The sequence below is a fragment of the Erinaceus europaeus genome, chromosome 21 (genome assembly GCF_950295315.1).
Source record: "Erinaceus europaeus chromosome 21, mEriEur2.1, whole genome shotgun sequence".
NCBI classification, from domain to species: domain Eukaryota; kingdom Metazoa; phylum Chordata; class Mammalia; order Eulipotyphla; family Erinaceidae; genus Erinaceus; species Erinaceus europaeus.
The window spans coordinates 28,035,965-28,053,603 of NC_080182.1; the positions used below are offsets into that span (position 1 = coordinate 28,035,965).

Here is a 17,639-nt window from a genome sequence, read left to right on the forward strand (position 1 = left end):
CAGGCAGTGGGCGCAGAAGCATGACCGGACCCGCGCCGCCCCGCCCCTCCGCTACTCTCGCCCCCAGCGGTTCCCCCCCTCAGACCAGCGCCGCGCGTCGAAGCCACGCCCCCGGGGCGGGGCCCACACAGGCCAGAGCAATCGATGGCGGAGCGGGACCGCGGCTGCCGGCGGGGCGTGCGCAGGCTGCGAGGACGAGCGCGGAGCGCGGACTCGCGGGCCGGGCAGCCGAGTGTGTCGTCGCGGGCGCCGGGCGGCCATCTTAGATGGCGGGAGCGAGGCGAGAGGGCGCGTGAGAGTCGGGGCGGCTCGCTGGGCTCTGACCGCGCCCGCACGGGGTCGGCCGGCCGGGCTTTGGGGCGCGTGCCCCGGGCGCGAGGGCGACGATGCGGGGGCCGCCCGGGGCCCCGTCCCCTGGATTGGGGACGCGCCGAGTGTGACCGACTCCCGCTGCCTCAGCCGCCGGGCACGACGGGCCCGAGGCGGCGGCCCTCAGGTAGGCGGCGGGGTGGCGTACGGGGTCCGGCCGGGCGGCTGTCAGCGCGACTGTCGCGGGGCCGAGCCTGCGGCGGGTCCCCGAGTCCCGGGCAGGTGCCGGCCGCCTGTCAGCGCCCCGCGGGTCCGGGCCGCGCGCGGGGACGCGCCTCGGGGGGCCGCCCGGTGACTCCGCGGCGGGGCGGAGCAGGGGCTGCCGCTGCCACCCGGGGTGCGGGGTCCGGGCTGCTGGGACGCCCGCCGGGCCCCGGGGTGCTGGCCAGGCTCATTCATTGTTCTCCGTTTGGGCCGGGGTGTCCCGTCCGGGACGCCCTGAGGGGTTGGGGTGTCACCCCGGGACCCCCTGAGGGCATGGAGTGTCCACCCGGAACGCCCCGAGGGGCCGGCGTGCGCCCCCCCGGAGCCCCGTGAGGGACTCATTTGCACCCCAGGACTCCCTGAGGGGCTGAGGTGTCCCCCCGGAGCCCCGTGAGGAGCTGGGGCGAGCGCCCAGGACCCGTCCGAGGAGCTAGGGTGTCCCTCCCGGAACCTCCTTGAGGAGCTGGGGCGATCGCCCGGGACTCCCCCCTCTGCGGGCTGGTGTCGCCCCCCGGAGCCTGCCGGAGGAGCTGCGGTGTCCCGGAGCCGGGCGGGCGGCGCGGGGAAGCGAGCCTGGGGCGCATTCCTGCAGCCCGCGGCAGCGAACACAAACAAAGCGCAGATAAGGGGGACCGGCCCTGGGCTTGGGGGTGTGCCCCGCGCGGGGAGCCAGCTGCCGGGCTGGAGGCGTCGGAGTGGCTGGGGCGCAGAATCTGGGGTGCCGAGGGCGCCTGCAGAGGGGCAGGAGTGGGGTCACGGGCGGATTCTGCCCTCTTGCTGATGAGGCAGCCCCGCGGCCCAGGTGCCCGCGTGCCCAGGTGCCCGCGGCTTTGCAGGATGCTGGACGTCCAGCGACCGACCGGGGCAGCAGGGGCCGCCCGGCGGCCTGCTGAAAGAGCCTTTTCCCAAAATGCTGTTTTTGTAAGAGTGTGCTTTGGTGGTCACCCAGTTTTGGGTAACTGTGGACATTATCAACCATGCCCCCCCCCCCCCCCCCAGCCAGACAGACGTTGGCAGACTAGATTTATAAAAGATTTGAAAAAGTGTAAAAGGCCAGTAAGTAGTTGGGTTGAACTGAGTGCATGTTACTGTTTTCCTGTCTGCACTTGTGGCTCCGGAGGACTTTTTCACATAGGAAGCGAGAGTCGCAGAGCGGGACGGACACCCACAGCACTCGAGCTTCCTCCAGTGTAGTGGGATCCACAGGGCTTGGGCTTGGGCTTGGGTCCTGTGCACTACCCTGGCCAGCCAGCTTGCAGGCCCAGCCAGGTGTGATTTTTGTAGTAGATATTTGTGGATTGGTTGCTTGTTCTCCAGTTCTGGTGCAAAGTCTTGAGCGGTGTAAACAGAGTTTCCTGGAAGGGCTGCATTACAGCTCTTAGGTTTGTGCCGAGAGGGCTATACCAGCAGACTTCTTCAGCTGGTGGCTCCTACGTCTGGGGTCGTAATGACTCTGCACCAGTGGAGAATTTTAATGTTCCTTTGGCTTGTTTTCACTCTTGTCATGGCAAGGGCTGAGTTGTTGAAAATGCAGCAGAAATATTTGACCCAGTTCAACACTGGATCCTTGGGAAAATAAACCTGTTGGAAAAGCTTATCTTTCAGATATGTGGTGTTTGTGATTTTAAGTTGGGTTGCTTAGGATTGCTAGACTCTTGTCTGTAGTTAAAACAAAAACAAAAACAAAAAAAAACCTGTGGCTACCTTCAAAGTAGAAGACTGGAGTGAAATCCATTGTAAGTGTTTTTTACCAGAGGAAAACAGTGAGAAGTAAGGCTGATCTGGTTATTTCTGTTGAGAAGTATAAGATGAAGTGGAGAAGGACTGCGCATCAAATATTGGTCCAACTGTTCAGAAACTAGTGGCTTTTGTCTTAAAACTTGTCATTTGTGGAATCCAAAGTGGTGCAAAAACTGGATAACTTCTTAAAATTTCAAGTGGACTTTCAGAAGCACTAAACTTGTTATTAAATGGGAAATATAGTGAGCACCTTTAAGTTACTATTTCAAGGAGTTTATTAGTTGTAAGGATGTGATGCTACAGCATTTAAATTTCAGGTGAACCCTCTTAGTGACCTGCTGCGTGAGAAGGGAAGCGTTACGTGAGGGAGGGCTTTTGTCTGCATCTCAGGCACAGCATAAGGCCATACATAATAATCCTGCTCTTAGGAGGAGCTCGTTAGCTAACCTGCACACCTTAATGTTGACTTGCCAAGAGAATTTTTTTTTTTTAAGATTTAATTTATTTATGAGAAAGATAGGAGAGAGAAAGAACCAGACATCTCTCTGGCACATGTGCTGCCAGGGATTGAAGTCGGATCTCATGCTTGAGAGTCCAAAGCTTTACCACTGCACCACTTCTTGGACCACTTGCCAGGAGAATTTTAACTATTGCCTTTGAAAGACTGTGGACTAGTGTGTGCACACACACTGTTAGTGAAACCAGTGATGAGCTGGTAGTGAGTTTTTTTTGTTTGTTTTGATTTTGAAATTATGCAGACTGTAGAATTTGTTACTTTCTTTTTTATATGTAGTTTTCCTTCTTTCTTTTGTTACCTTTATTTATTCATTAGATAGAGACAGCCAGAAATTGAGGGGGGGTGGTAGAGGGGGAGTGAGACAGAGAGATACCTGCAACACTGCTTCACCACTTGGGAAGGTTTCCCCCTGCAGGTGGGAACCAGGGCTTGAACTCAGGGCCTTGCACGTTGTAATATGTGCACTCAACCAGGTGAGCCACTACCTGGGCCCCTAGAATTTGTTTATTCAAGACCAATGACTGTAGTTGGATAATTGCTTATCTTGACTGAGTTAATTGGAAAATAAAGAACTCTGGCTTAGTGTCAGGTCCTCTGGTCTCTGTGCATGGCATTATGCATGGGTAGAGCTCAATTTGCTAGGCCACAGTTCAGTTATGTACTAGGGATGCTTGTTTGCTTTTGGCATTTAAGAGAGAGAGAGAGAACACACGAACTAGAGCATTACTCTGGCTCATGAGGTGCCAGGGGTTGACCTCAGGCTTGAGAGTTCAAGGGTTGGGCCCCTGTAGTAGCTGTTTGTGTTGGAATTTGGCTAGTATTTTGGTGCAGGGCTAAACTACTCTGCCTGTAATTCTCATGGTAGAAAAGGCTGGGTGCATTTTTTTTTTTTTAATAGCATTCCGAGTAGAAATGCCTTATTTGCTTGTTCAGGTTCTCATTTTTAATTTTGTAATGGCTGAGTCATGCTGTTCCTCCAATTCTCCCAGAATTACTTGTCTAGCTCTCAGTGACTTTAGTAGTTACTTGCAGATCTAAAATTACTTTCAGAGAACCTCCGCTTAACCAAGGAAAATGCCAAGTGGGTGTTGTTTCTTTGTTATTGGGTTTAGCCAGCCTCTCTGAAATCTTTCTGGGGAATCACTCCTGAAGTGTGTTAATTGCCTCACATTCCAATCAGTGTACATAGTATTTCTTGGGGAACACTTGACACATAGTTTTATTTTTAGATCAGGTCTTAAGGGCTTCTACTGAGTGGAGACTGACAATCATAAGATCACCTTAGATTCTTAAAAACTTTTGTAATCTTAGAGATTCAAATTTTGAGTTGCTGAATGCGAAGCCTGGGGCATGACAGTGAGTGTGTTGTGGGGGGACCCTTGTCCCTGTTTGATTGCTTCAGAGCCTGTGTGGGCTTTCCTCTCTTCTCTGCCTGTTGGGTTTTATTTACTGACATTCAGTAGACAGTAAAGAGTGAGTGTTTGTCATAGATGTGCTTGCCTTTTTATTTTCTTTTTCTTTCAACCTACTGTAGAAAACAAGTGGACTGAGTTATTTGAAGCTACTCAACGCTAGGCATACATCTGGACAGTTTCCCTTCATCCATGCATTTTCTGATGGATGAGTCTTAAGAGTATTTTTTTAAAAAATATTTATTTACTTTGATTTTTATCATCTTTATTTATTTATTGGATAGAGATAGCCAGAAATGGAGAGGAAGGGGGAGATAGGGAGGGAGAGACAGAGATACCTTTAGCTCTGTTTTACTACTCCCAAAGCTTTCCCCCTGCAAGTGGGGACTGAGGACTTGAACCTGGGTCCTTGTGCACTGTAACGTGCGCTCAACCAGTTGTGCCACCACCTGGCCCCTGTTTATTAGTGAGAGACATAGGAGGAAAGAAAGAACAAAACCATCATTTTGTATGTGCTGTTGGGGATTGAACTCTGTACCTAATGCTTGAGAGTCACACTTTACTGTGCCAGACCTCACTTGTCATCATCATTGTCTTTTTTAATGGATTTTCAGTCTCAAGCGGGACAAATAGACTTTCTTTTTAAAATTTTAAAAAATATTTTATTATTATTTATTTATTTATTCCTTTTTGTTGCCCTTGTTTTATTGTTGTAGTTAGTGTTGTCATCGTTTTTGGATAGGACAGAGAGAAATGGAGAGAGGAGGGGGAAGACAGACGGGGAGATCAAGATAGACACCTGCAGACCTGCTTCACCGCTTGTGAAGCGACTCCCCTGCAGGTGGGGAGCTGGGGCTCGTACCAGGATCATTACTCCAGTCCTTGCGCTTTGCACCACCTGCGCTTAACCTGCTGTGCTACAGCCCGACTCCCAAATAATACTTTTTTAAAATAATTTTTTAATATTTTCCCTTTTGTTGTCTTTATTTTTTTATTGTTGTAGTTATTGTTGTTATTGATGTCATTGTTGTTGGATAGGACAGAGAGAAATGGAGAGAGGAGGGGAAGACAGAGAAGGGGAGAGAAAGATAGGCATCTGCAGACCCGCTTCACTGCCTGTGAATCGACTCCCCCTGAAGGTGGGGAGCAAGGAGCTCAAACCGGGATCCATATGCTGGTTCTTGAGTTTTGCGCCACTCCACCTGCTTGCTTAACCTGCTGTGCTACTGTCTGACCTCTGGGACAAATATACTTTTAACAAGTTTTACAGCCCTGGCAGTGGCACACTTGGTAGAGCAGACATGTTATGATGTGCAAAGACCAGGGTTCAAGGCCTAGTCCCCCACTTGTGGTGGGGGGGGCTTACAAGTGGTGAAGCAGGTCTTCAGGTCTCTTTCTCATTCCATCTGTGTCTTCCCTGCCTCTGTTTCTCTATCTGTATACAATAAGTACATAAATAAATTTTGTATATCTGTTTTGGATAGACAGAGAAATTGAGTGGGGAGATAGAGACATCTGCAACACCCCACCACTCATGAATATCCCCTTCCCCCGCAGGTGGGGACTAGGGACTTGAACATATCCTTGCACATAGTAACTTGTGCCTCTTTTTTTAACGTTTATTTATTTATTTATTTATTTATTTTTACCAGAGCTAACAGCTTTAGCTTATGGTGGTGCAGGGGATTGAACCTGGGACTTTGGAGCCTCAGACATGAGAGTCTCTTTGCATGACCATTATGCTGTCTACCCTCCGCCTATAACTTGTGCCTCTTTCTGCATTTGCCATCACCCAGCCGCTATGCTAATGCATTTATATAAATTATTAAGTTGTATTTTGGAGCTTTCTTTTCAGCCTTGGATAGCTTTTAATATTTCTTTACCTATTTAGAATTTTTTTACTTTTTTTTTTTGCTAGTTTAGAGAGGGAGAGACAGAGAGATGTATACATCCCTGCTTTACGGTTCATGAAGCTTTCCTCTTGCAGGTGGGGTCTGGGGGTTGAACCTGGGTTCTTGTGCATGGTAACATGCGCTTAACCAGGGTACAGTATCATCCAGCTCCATATTTGTTTATTTGTTTGTTTATTACCAGAGCACTGCTTAGCTCTGGTTTGTGGCAGTATCAGAGCTTGAACTTGGGCCCTCAGAGCCTTAGGTTTGAAAATCTTTTGTGGAGGACACATGGTGCAAAGTGCAGGGACCGATGTAAGGATCCTGGTTTGAGCCCACGACTCCCACCTACAAGTGGTGAAGCAGGTCTGCAAGTGTCTGTCTTTCTCTCTCCCTCTCTATCTTCCCCTCCTCTCTCCATTTCTCTCTGTCCTGTCCCACAACAGCAGCAGCAATAATAATAACAATAACAATGACAAACAACAAGGGCAACAAAAGGGAAAAAATAACCTCCAGTAACAGTGGACCCAGCAATAACATTGGAGGCACAAAAAAAAAAAAAAAAGAAAGAAAGAAAAGAAAAGAAACATTATGCTGTCTCCCTGGCCCTCACATCTTACTTTTACATAGGCCCTCTCCTTAGAACCTATCACCTAGATCAGGGGAGGGGAACCTTTTTTCTTTCTTTTTTTTTTCCTGCCAAGGGCCATTTGTATTATTTATGATACTATTCACAGGCCATACAAAATTATCAGCTTAAAAATCTGTATTTTGGGAGTTAGCGCAGTGGGTTAAGTGCAAGGGCCCGCAAAAGGATACTGGTTTGAGCCCCTGGCTCCCCGCCTGCAGGGGAGTGGCTTCACAGGCGGTGAAGCAGGTCTGCAGGTGTCTATCTTACTCTCCCCCTCTCTGTTTTCCCCTCCTCTCTCCATTTCTCTCTGTCCTATCCAACAACAATGACATCAATAACAACAACAATAATAACTACAACATTAAAAAAGGACAACAAAAGGGAATGAATAAACATAAAAAAAAATCAGCATTTCATGATGCTGTGAAGAAGGTTGCCCTTCTCACCAGAGGTTAGATTCCCAACTCCTGCTCTAAATGGATGAGATTGAGTTTTCCCTGGAAGATCATGATTCTTGCATTCTGGAAAATCCTTTTAGGAAGTTTTGCATTTCTGAAAGGCTTTTTGGGCCCAGGCAGATCATTTTGATAGGAAAGTTTGTTTACAGTAGAGAGTCAGTCATAAGCTTTTAAGTTCTATCCATTTTTTTTCCCAGAGGACACAATATCATCTTTTTTGATTGCAAAGTAATATTCCATGGAGCCTATCTCCCACAACTTCTTTAGCCAGTCATTTGCTGATGGGCTTTTAGGTTGCTTCACCCTTTGGCTGTTGTGAACAATGCAGCTATGAACACAGGGGCTGCTATGCTTTTCATTACATATTGACCATATGAGACATTTATGACATGAAAAATTCTGGACACAGTTGTGTACCCAGATTGGTTACAGTTGTATTAGAAGCCCTAAACTTAGCATAGTAGAATATTATTGAGTGATGGTAACTTTCTCTAGGGTACATCAACCTCACAAACATCTGCTAAGTTGAAAGCAGGTAGTCAGAAGAGACTACATGGTGCATGGTGTCTGTTTCCATGCGGTGTTCATGATAGGAGCAGGGAATCCACGGGGATAGAAAGTGGTGCTGCCAAGAGGTGGCTCAGCAGGTAGAACTCCACCTGAGGCCCTACATTTGATCACCGTGATCAACATGTACCAGAATGGTGCTCTAGTTGGGTGGTAGTGCTGTGGGTTAAGTGCACTACCACCTGCGGGTTAAGCGCAGGTGGCAGAATGGTGCTCTTTTCTCCCTCCCTCTCTCTCTCTCTCTCTCAAAAGAAGAAGAGGAGGAGAAGGGGGGGAGGAGGGAGGAGGAGGAGAGGGGAGGGGGGAAGGGGGGAGGAGGAGGAGGAAGAGAGAAAGAGAAAAAGAGGGAGAAAGTAGTTTAGTGGTTACCAAGAACCAGAGGTAGTAATCAGTAGTTACTAATGGGATTTCTACTTGGGTTGTTGGAAAAGTCATGACACATTTTATTTATTTATTTTTTATCTCTTATTTGTGATTAATAGTAGGTTTCAAGATTATAAGATGACAGTGTATAGTTGCACACCACACCCACCACCAGAGTTCCTCCTGCCTCCCAACAATAACCACCAGAGTTCTCACAAGGTTTAGAAACAGTTTGCTTGCTTCTGGCTTTCCCCATTTCCCCCCCCCCACATTTATGTGTATCAGATCTATAGATTACACATCTGAGTGAAACTAGCCAGTAGTTGTCTCTCATCTCTTTACTAGTTTCGCTAAGCATCATCACCTCCAGTTCCATGCATTTTGCATAATCTTTTTTGATGGCAGAGTAGTAGTCCACGGAGTATATATCCCATAGTTTCTTTATCCAGTCATCTGTGGATGGGCATTTAGGCTGTTTCCACTCTTTGGCTTTTGTGCCTGGCTGCCTGTGTCCCTTCTAATTAGTGTCTGAGTGTCCACTGGATTAAGCCTCAGAGTGGGATTGCTGGGTCATGAGGTGACTCCATGTCTATTTGTTGAAGGATTGTCCACACAGTCTCCACAGGGGACTCCCCAGTCTGCATTCCCAGCAGCAGTGAGCAGAATCCCTTTCCTCCACGACCTCGCCAGCACCTGTCGTGTCCTGGTTTGTGGGTGGAGGCAGTTCTCTCAGGGGTGAGATGGGATCTCAGTGTAGTTTTAGTTTGCATTTCTCTCATGATGAGTGAAGTGGAGCATTTCTTCATGTGTCTGTGGGCTGTGTGTGTCTTCTTTAGAAAACTGTCATGACGCATCTTTGCAACAGATGGCGCTAGTTCATTTTGGAAGTACTACAGTCATTCACATCTATGTTATTGTATCATTAGACAGGTGACAGTTCTAGCTTCATTCTGAAACTGTACTTTCACCCTGTTCTACTGTTTTACTGTTGTAAAGGGAAGAATTTACATCAAGCTTATGAAAAGCCATGTGACATTTATGGTGACGGTGCTCTACAAGAACCTCACTGCCAGCAACGGCTCACAAAATTCCAAGCTGGTGATTTTGATCTCAAGGATACTGCTCTGTCAGGGAGCCCACTGAGGCTGATGATGACAAAACAGGTAGAGATGGAGTCAAGCCCACTTTCCACGACACGGGCTTGTAGAAACATTGAATGTCACGGCCACTGGAAGCAGCTGGGATAAGGAAGCTCCAAAGCTGGGTCCTCTGAACTCAGTGACGTTCACCTAAGGTGCACGTACACACCTGTGGCATGCTAATTAATGTGAGGAAATGGATCCTTTTCTGGAAGGCAGCTTTGCTCACCACTATACCACCAACGCTATGGATCCTTTTTCTGATACGACTGAAAACTGTTGAGGAGACTGGATAGTTCACAGCAGTGTGATGTGCAAACTGTCTTGGTCCTGACCCAATGATTCGCCTCAAATGTCATCGAAAGCAGACATTCACCACACAGAGGCTGTACTCTCAAGTGTGCTGGGCTCTTAGGGGACGTGTTGTTTTGAAGTCTTACCAAGGAATCACACAGTTCAAATATTCCGTTGTCAGACGGTTTGAACAAGTCCATCATCCAGAAATATCCACAGCTTGTTAATAGGAGCGTGTCCATCACAACGCCAGACCACACACACTTGATCATCAGTCAACCGAGTGTGCCAACACGTGGCCCAGGGGTTTCTGCTTTGGGGTGATGCAAATGTTCTAACATTGATTGTGGAGATGCACGACTGAATATAGCAGTTTTATAGTAAAAGCCATTGACTTGTACTTCTTTATTAGGGAAAGAGAGTGCCACTCTGGCCCATGGGATGCTGGCATTGAGTTTGGAACATTAGGTTTGAAAGACCAGTGCTTTATCCATTATGCTACCTCCCAGGAAGCTAGGTTAAGCTTTTATTACTACTTGTCTACACTTTTCTTTCTTGCACTGTTCTCTGGCTGTTTTTCTGTTTTCTATATATTTCAGATAGAGACAGGGATGGGGGAGGGGGGGGACTACAGCACTGCCACACTGTTTATGGAATTTTCCCTTGTGTGTGGGACTTCATGAAGTGCCAGGGTTGAACCTGCAGCTTTGAGCAGGATAAGCTACTTACCCTGTCAAGTGAAATAGGGTCCTGGCCCTGCTCAACTGTTAATAAAACCTCTGAGCTGGTGTCAGCCTTCCAATTCCAATAATCTGACACCACGTTGCAGATACTATCATGATGTCATCCTCACTTCCCTGGGCAGACGACCTCACCAGTGTGTCCTGGAACCTCCCCTCCCCAGAGCCCTGCCCACTAGGGAAAGACAGAGACAGGCTGGCATTGTGGACCCACTTGTCGATAGCCATGGCCAGTGGTGAAGCAGTTACAGAAACCAGAACTTCCACCTTCTGCACCCCATAAAGGATTTTGGTCCATCCTCCCAGAGGGGGAAATGTTAGGGGGAGGTGAGCAGAGGGCTCTGAGCCCCAGTTCCATCAGGACCAGAGAGAGAAGAGGAGAAAAGGAAGGGCACTCGGGAGTAGCAGCAGGTGCAGGTGTGACTTAGGGAGGAAAAGAAGACAGCAGGGCCATAGAAAACCAGAGGATATATATATAGAGAGAAATAAATACTAGTCAACCCGTGTCTGTGACACTGGGAGAACCACTGCAATTTCTAATGGAGAGAATGGGGACACAGAACTCTGGTGATGGGAACGGTATGGAATTGTACCCCTTTTAATCTTGTATTTTGTAAAATACTACTACTAATAATAATCTTCCAAGAGTACCAGTTGCTTCTCACACCCGGCATACCATTCTCATGTCTATCTAATATGGATTCCTCATACTAAAGTGAAATTCAAAACCTGTTTTTTAAAGTACTTAAGTAGGTGTAGGCTACTGTACTTGATGTAGGCTGAGTAAGGCAGATTCTTGCCTTTCAATGGTGTTATCTAGTGAGAGATTGACTTGACATGCCATGATTTCTTCACCTTTTTTTTTTTTCCCAGAGTGTAGATTTATTCAGGGCAAAAGGCCAGTGCACATTCATTCCAGAGGTAGAGTGGGCTTCCTCCAGGGGTGAGCAGACTGTCTCTGTGCTGCTGGCTGGCTTTATTTGTTTAGTGAGAAAGAGAGAACCCAGGTATCATTTTGGTACATGTGATGCTGGGATTGAACTCAGGATCTCCTATTTGAGAGCCCAGTGCCTTCTCCACTGTACCATCTCCTTGGCTCCTGCACACCTGTTTCTTAGGGAGCCTGCTCAGGTACAGTCAGTCTTTTTTTTAAAGATCTATCTTTTAAAAATATTTATTTATTCCCTTTTGTTGCCCTTGTTTTATTGTTGTAGTTATTATTGTTGTTATTGATGTCATTGTTGGATAGGACAGAGAGAAATGGAGAGAGGAGAGGAAGACAGAGAGGGGGAGAGTAAGATAGACACCTGCAGACCTGCTACACCACTCGTGAAGCAACCCCCCTATAGGTGGGGAGCCAGTGGCTCGAACCGGGATCCTTATGCCTGTTCTTGTGCTTTGCACCACCTGCGCTTAACCCACTGCACTACTGCCTGACTTCCCAGTCAGTCATTTTTGAGGGGAAACAAGGAGTGGAATAAAGATAGATCCACGAGGACAGATGTCAGTCATTTCAGCGACTGTCAGAAATTTTGGGATGTCTGTGGGATGTTATTTGTTTTCATTCTCTCTCTAAGATCTTTATCATTTTCTCTTTCTTTTTATCAGAGCTCAGCTCTGGCTTATGGTCCTTTCTTTAGTTGGGGCCTTGCTCATGTTCAGTTCTCTGCCTCTGGTAGAGTGCACATACTATTATGTGTGAGGACCCGGGTTCAAGCCCCTGGGCCCCCCACTTCATGAGTGGCGGAGCAGTGCTGCTTTCTCATTTTAACCCTTCCTATTTCTGTCTCTCTCTATAAGAAAAAAAGAAAGAAAAAGAAAGAAAGAGCTGCCAGAAGCTCTGAATTCATTTAGTCACCGAGCACTAGTGATAACTCTGGTGGCAAAAAGAAAAAAGTCTTTGCACCTTGCAACATATGCTTCTAGCCAGATGTAAACTCTCCCACTGTAAAATCATTTCCCAATCTTTTTCTCTTTCCCACTCAATACAGCTGTGTTTCCTTCCACGGGGCCCTTCTTAACACTCTCGTATGACCTTTATAACCCACCCTCCTCCTCCTCTTCTGCTTCCTCCCCTCATGCTTGATAGTCAGTCCCTCACCCTATCCAGTGTACCACTTCCTGGACCAAGTGTTTATGATTCTTTTTTTTTTTTTTTAATTTTTTTCTTTTTAGATTTAAAAAAAATATTTATTCTCTTTTGTTGCCCTTGTTTTATTGTTGTCATTGTTGGGTAGGACAGAGAGAAATGAAGAGAGGAGGGTAAGACAGAGAGGGGGAAAGAAAGATAGACACCTGCTTCACCGCTTGTGACGTGACTCCCCGGCAAGTAGGGCGCCAGGGGCTCGAACCGGGATTCTTACACTGGTTCTTGCGCTTTGCGCCACATGCACTGAACTCACTGCGTTACTGCCCTACTCCCGTATTTATGATTCTTTTAGGTTATAAAACTCAGATTATCACTCACTACACAATGCGCTCTCTCTCAAGTGCAAGAGGACCCCTGTGCACATGCTGCAGGGTGGGAGCCGGGCGCTTTCAGGTTGACCTCTCCCCCTTCAGACCTTCTCCTTTCTCATTGACACTTTTCTTTGAGTTGCCGAGGGATCAGGCCTGTGTGCTTCAGTGAACAAAACACATGTGTGATTGATTTCATTGCTCCAGACTGCTTTTCTTCTCTCTCTCTCTTTCCCTTTCTCTCTCTCTCTCTCTCTTTTTCTCTTTTCACCAGAGCCCTGCTTGGCTCTGCCTTGTGGTGGTGTGGGGGATTGAACCTGGGACCTTTGGTGCCTCAGGCATGAACAACTTGGAGAACCATCACGCTGTTTTCCCTAGCCCTCGAACTGCTTTACCATGGAGACTAAGGGACAGAGAGGTGGCACACAGCTGAGGTACCTCTGGTGCCAGCACCTTTTCGGACACAGCTGGGCCATGTGGTAACAAGGCTCTCAGACATGCATCCTGCTTGCTGACTCTCCCACCCTTTACTGACATTGTTGAATCTAAGTGACAACACGCAGTTCTAGGTTTTTGTTTTTTAAAATCAGAGCTCTGCTCAGCTCTGACTTGTGGTGGTATTGGGGATTGAACCTGGAACCTCTGGTGCTCTCCCCCAGCCCTCAATACTAGGTTTGTGTGTATACTAGTTTGGTACTATCCACTATAGACTTGTTTCCTTTTTATTTCTTGATCATCTGCAAGGCTTTTGTGCTTCCAGCCAGCATTTTCAGACAGAGAGGAAGAGAGAGCGAGAGAGAAGCTACAGCTTGTAGTGTCCTTCAGTGTGCTGGGGGCTGGCCTCAGGACCCGGGTTCCTGCACATGGCAAATGACTTGTTTATTTATTTAATTCCCTTTTGTTGCCCTTGTTTTATTGTTGTAGTTATTATTGATGTTGTCGTTGTTGGGTAGGACAGAGAGAAATGGAGAGAGGAAGGGAAGACAGAGGGGGAGAGAAAGATAGACACCTGCAGACCTGCTTCACCACCAGTGAAGTGACTCCCCTGCAGGTGGGGAGCCGGGGGCTCGAACTGGGATCCTTACGTCAGTACTTGCGCTTTGCGCCACTTGCACTTAATCTGCTGCACTACAGTCCGACTCCTGGCAGATGACTTTATAGTTATTCACTGTAGCACGTTTTATCAGAGCGTCCCGTCCTCCCCTTAGAGGACAGGATGGTGACAGCGCATAAGAACAGTCAGAGTGGATTTAGCACAGTGGCTGGCCTGGGTGCAGCTCAGCTTGTTGACTAACCACTGGGTAATGCTTACTGAATTGACGTTTCCAGAGATGCCTACATTGTTGGTGAGACTGCAGCTCCTAAAAGGCAGGGCATGCTCATTCTTGCTCGTTAATCTCCAGTGCTCACATCTTTGTCTCGATTATATAACAAACCTGAAGTGACCGTGTGGAGACTGAGACTAGTCACTAGGACATGGGGTCTCCTCTGTGGAGCTGCTTCCTCCTGCACCCCAGTGCGTGACGCTAGGAGGCCTTGCACACTGCCTCCTATAGATCCCTGTGACCTAGTACATGGGGTCCCCTCTGCAGAGGTCGCCTACCCAAGCAGCTTGCTGACCTCCACTGGCTGGAGCTGCCCTGCCGCGCAGCTGCTTCCTCCTGCATGGTGCTTTGCTCAAGGGAAAGAGCTTTAGCCAGAGACCTCCAGTAGGGATAGATGCCTAGCCTCCACATGGACCAGAACCACAGTGTAACTGACTCAAGCAGGGGTCGAGACTTATGACTTGTGGTTATCTACCTATCTGGCCATGCAAACTGGCCCCCAAGGTGATTCTCTCTCTCTCTCTCTCTCTCTCTCCCTCCCCCCCCCCCCTCTCTCTCTCTCACACACACACACACACACACACACACACACACATTTAGTGTTCTTAAATGTATGGCCAAGGCTTCTGTCACCACTGACCCAGACCCAGAGCCTTTGATCATGCCAGATAGAAAGTGCGCCCATGAGACAGGACTCCCTCTTTCTTCTACCCCCCAGCTCCTGGCAAGCTGTGCTGCTTTCTCTCAATGAATGTGACTGTTGGAGGTACCTCACATAAAGGAATCATACAATATTTGTGATTTACTTAGGGGATTTTCATGATCTATTCATGTTGAAACATGTACCAGAATTTCATTCCTTTTTTTGGCTGAATAGTCCCTTGCATGTTTCCATATCTATGCATGCCACGTTTGTTTACTCATTCATCCATTGATGGACTCCTGCTGTTTCCAGCTCTTAGCTGTTTTAGTAGTGCTGCTGTGAACATTGATTTGCAAGTATCCTATGAGTCAGCTTTCTGTGTTTTTAGTAGCACTGAGGAATGAACCCAGGGCCTTGGGCCCCTGTGATACCACCACTGAGTAACCTGAAATCCTGTATTTGAGAGAAGGGACAGGAGAGAGGGAGAGATGGATGGGGCGAGAGGGAAGACCACACAGCACACCACCATCCATGAGCCTCTGCCCGTGGTGCTTCCTGGTGGGTTGAGGCTTGAATCCAGGGCCTTCTCTTGCCCGGCCTTGTCTAGCAGTCAGACAGATGGACACTCTGTCGGACGAGCCTTGTTTTTGTTTTGTTTTGCTTTTTCCCAGAGACTGCTCAGCTCTGGCATATGGTGGTGCCAGGGATTGAACCTGAGATTTGGCACCTGGTGCCTCAGGTGTGAGTCTTTTGGCAGAACCGCTATGCCACCTGTCTCCCCAGCTCTGGGTGAGCTATCCTTACCTTCAACCTGAGTCTGCTTTCCGTTCTTTGAGCATGTGCCTAGGTCTGGATTTGCTGGATCATGTAGTAACTTAGTAACTTTTTTACTTTTGGTGGGATTGGTGTGTTGTGCCCCATCACTCTAGGCTACTTTCTCTTTCAGTCACTCAGAGGCACCTTCCTGATGAGCTCTCTCTCTCACCCTCTGTTTAATTTTTTTTTTTTGAAGGATTGCCTAACTCTCTCAAGGCCATTGCACCATCTTATATTACTGCCACTGCACTAAGGCGCCAGTTTCTTGTCATCCTTGCCAACGCTTGTTACTTTCCATTCTATTCCATTTGGAACAGACATTAGTGGCACAAAGATAAGCCAGTATTTCCATGAATTAACTTAATGGAATGAGATATCTGGGTATTTTTTGTTCCCCTACCTATTTTCTTTCTTTCTTAAAAAATTTTTTTGGAGGCCTGGGTGGTGGCGCACCTGGTTGAGTGCACATGTTACAACGCTCAAGGACCCAGGTTCGAGTCCCTGGTCCCCACCTTCCTTCTTGTGTAGCTAGATTTTTTTACCTGGCCATCAGAATGAATATCCCTAAACTGTGTTTTATTTGTGTACTGTGTGTTTGCTACTTGTGTTAATGGTACACTTTGGATATAGCAGACTTTGTAAAAGGTTTATTGTGAATTTAGCAGTTGCTGCCTAAAAGGAGTGCCAGCAATAGACAGAAATGAAAAAAAATCAAACGAGTTTGAAAGAGTTCTAAATGATTTAAGATGAAAATAATGGAAAGCTGATTTTTGTTAAGAGTTAAAAATCAAATTCACTCCAGATGTTTTTCACTGTGGAACACATCATTTTAATGTAGTTGCTTGGAACCAGCTGTTTTTAAACTTTGAAAGTCAATCACCCTTTTAAAAAGTCAGGAACTTTCCTGAGCTCCGGCAGCCCTGCTTATTGACACTTGTGAGGAGAGAGTGTCACATCTCTGCATGTGCCTTTGTGCACAGTCATCTGATTTTGGCAGAATGGAAAAGGGGGGCGGTCTGTGAGGAGACCCAACGCGTTGACACGAACACCACCTTGTAGCCATCCCACTGCCCTTTTGGACTGGCTAGGAATGGAACCAACGCTTCTGCTAAACTAGATGTTTGTTTCCTGGCTAGAAGGAAATGACATTTGGCTATTAAGTACTATTAAGAACGTGTTTATTCAGCTAGAACTCTTACATGTGAGGGGGTTTTATTGTCCTGTGTTGTGCGGTTAGTTGAATTAAGAAAAAAAAAAATCAAAGCCTTTATTCCTTAAAAGTCTTGATAACTGGACTGCAGATGGTCTTGGGTGAAGGAATGACCATAAAGGAGAAATGAGCACTGAAATGGGAGTGTTCTAGGCTTTTTTCTGCCAAGAGTTTACTTCTGGGCAGTTTTAGCCATCACTACTCATGCTGGGTACAAGTTCGGGTGAGATTTTGACTTCAGCTGAAGAAAATAATCTTGCTACATTCTCATAAGACATCTAACCATTGAGTGTTACCCTTGTTATCTAAAACTACATTATTGGGGGTGGGGGTGGATTCGGTGTTGGTGAGACCAGACTGCTCTGCTCTGGCATGTGTGCTTTTGTGACTCTGGAGGGGGGACATGAGTGTCACAACAGGCCTTGCATTCTACCTGCTAAGCTCCCTCCACCCTTCTGAGTGTTGCTTCTCCTTTGTCAGAACATGGAGGTGCTGGAGGGAATCGTGTTAAGTGAAATAAGCTGGAAGATGACAAATACCAGATGATCTCACTCATAGGTGGCACTTAAGAAACAAAGGGAAATGGGGGGGAGAAACACTACTAAACTGTGGTCTGTTTCAACAGATCCAGGATACAAAAGGGGAGACTGGGAGTGGGTCAGGTCAGCTGGTATAGCTGGGGGGAATAGGTTCAGCTCAACTGGTATAGCTGGGGGGGCAGGGTCAGCTCAACTGGTATGTGGGGGAGGGTAGCTCAACTGGCATAGCTGGGGGTTGTTCAGCCCCTTGAGGCTCTGGGTTGATCCCTGGTGCGCCATGTACTACTCTGGCTCCCCCTCTCCCTGTGAACCTCTATCTCATG

At 47.5% G+C, this 17,639-nt stretch overlaps 1 protein-coding gene across 2 annotated transcripts in view; it reads left to right on the top strand.

Annotated features, from left to right (window-relative positions):
* Positions 1-206: 206 nt before the first annotated feature.
* The window catches only part of RAF1 (Raf-1 proto-oncogene, serine/threonine kinase), a 55,852-nt gene continuing 38,419 nt past the window's right edge, over positions 207-17,639 (top strand). For both annotated transcript variants that reach the window (XM_060180709.1, XM_060180708.1), the window contains exon 1: positions 207-496. The gene's annotated coding sequence lies outside the window, so the exon portion shown is untranslated. The remainder of the gene's footprint in view (positions 497-17,639) is intronic.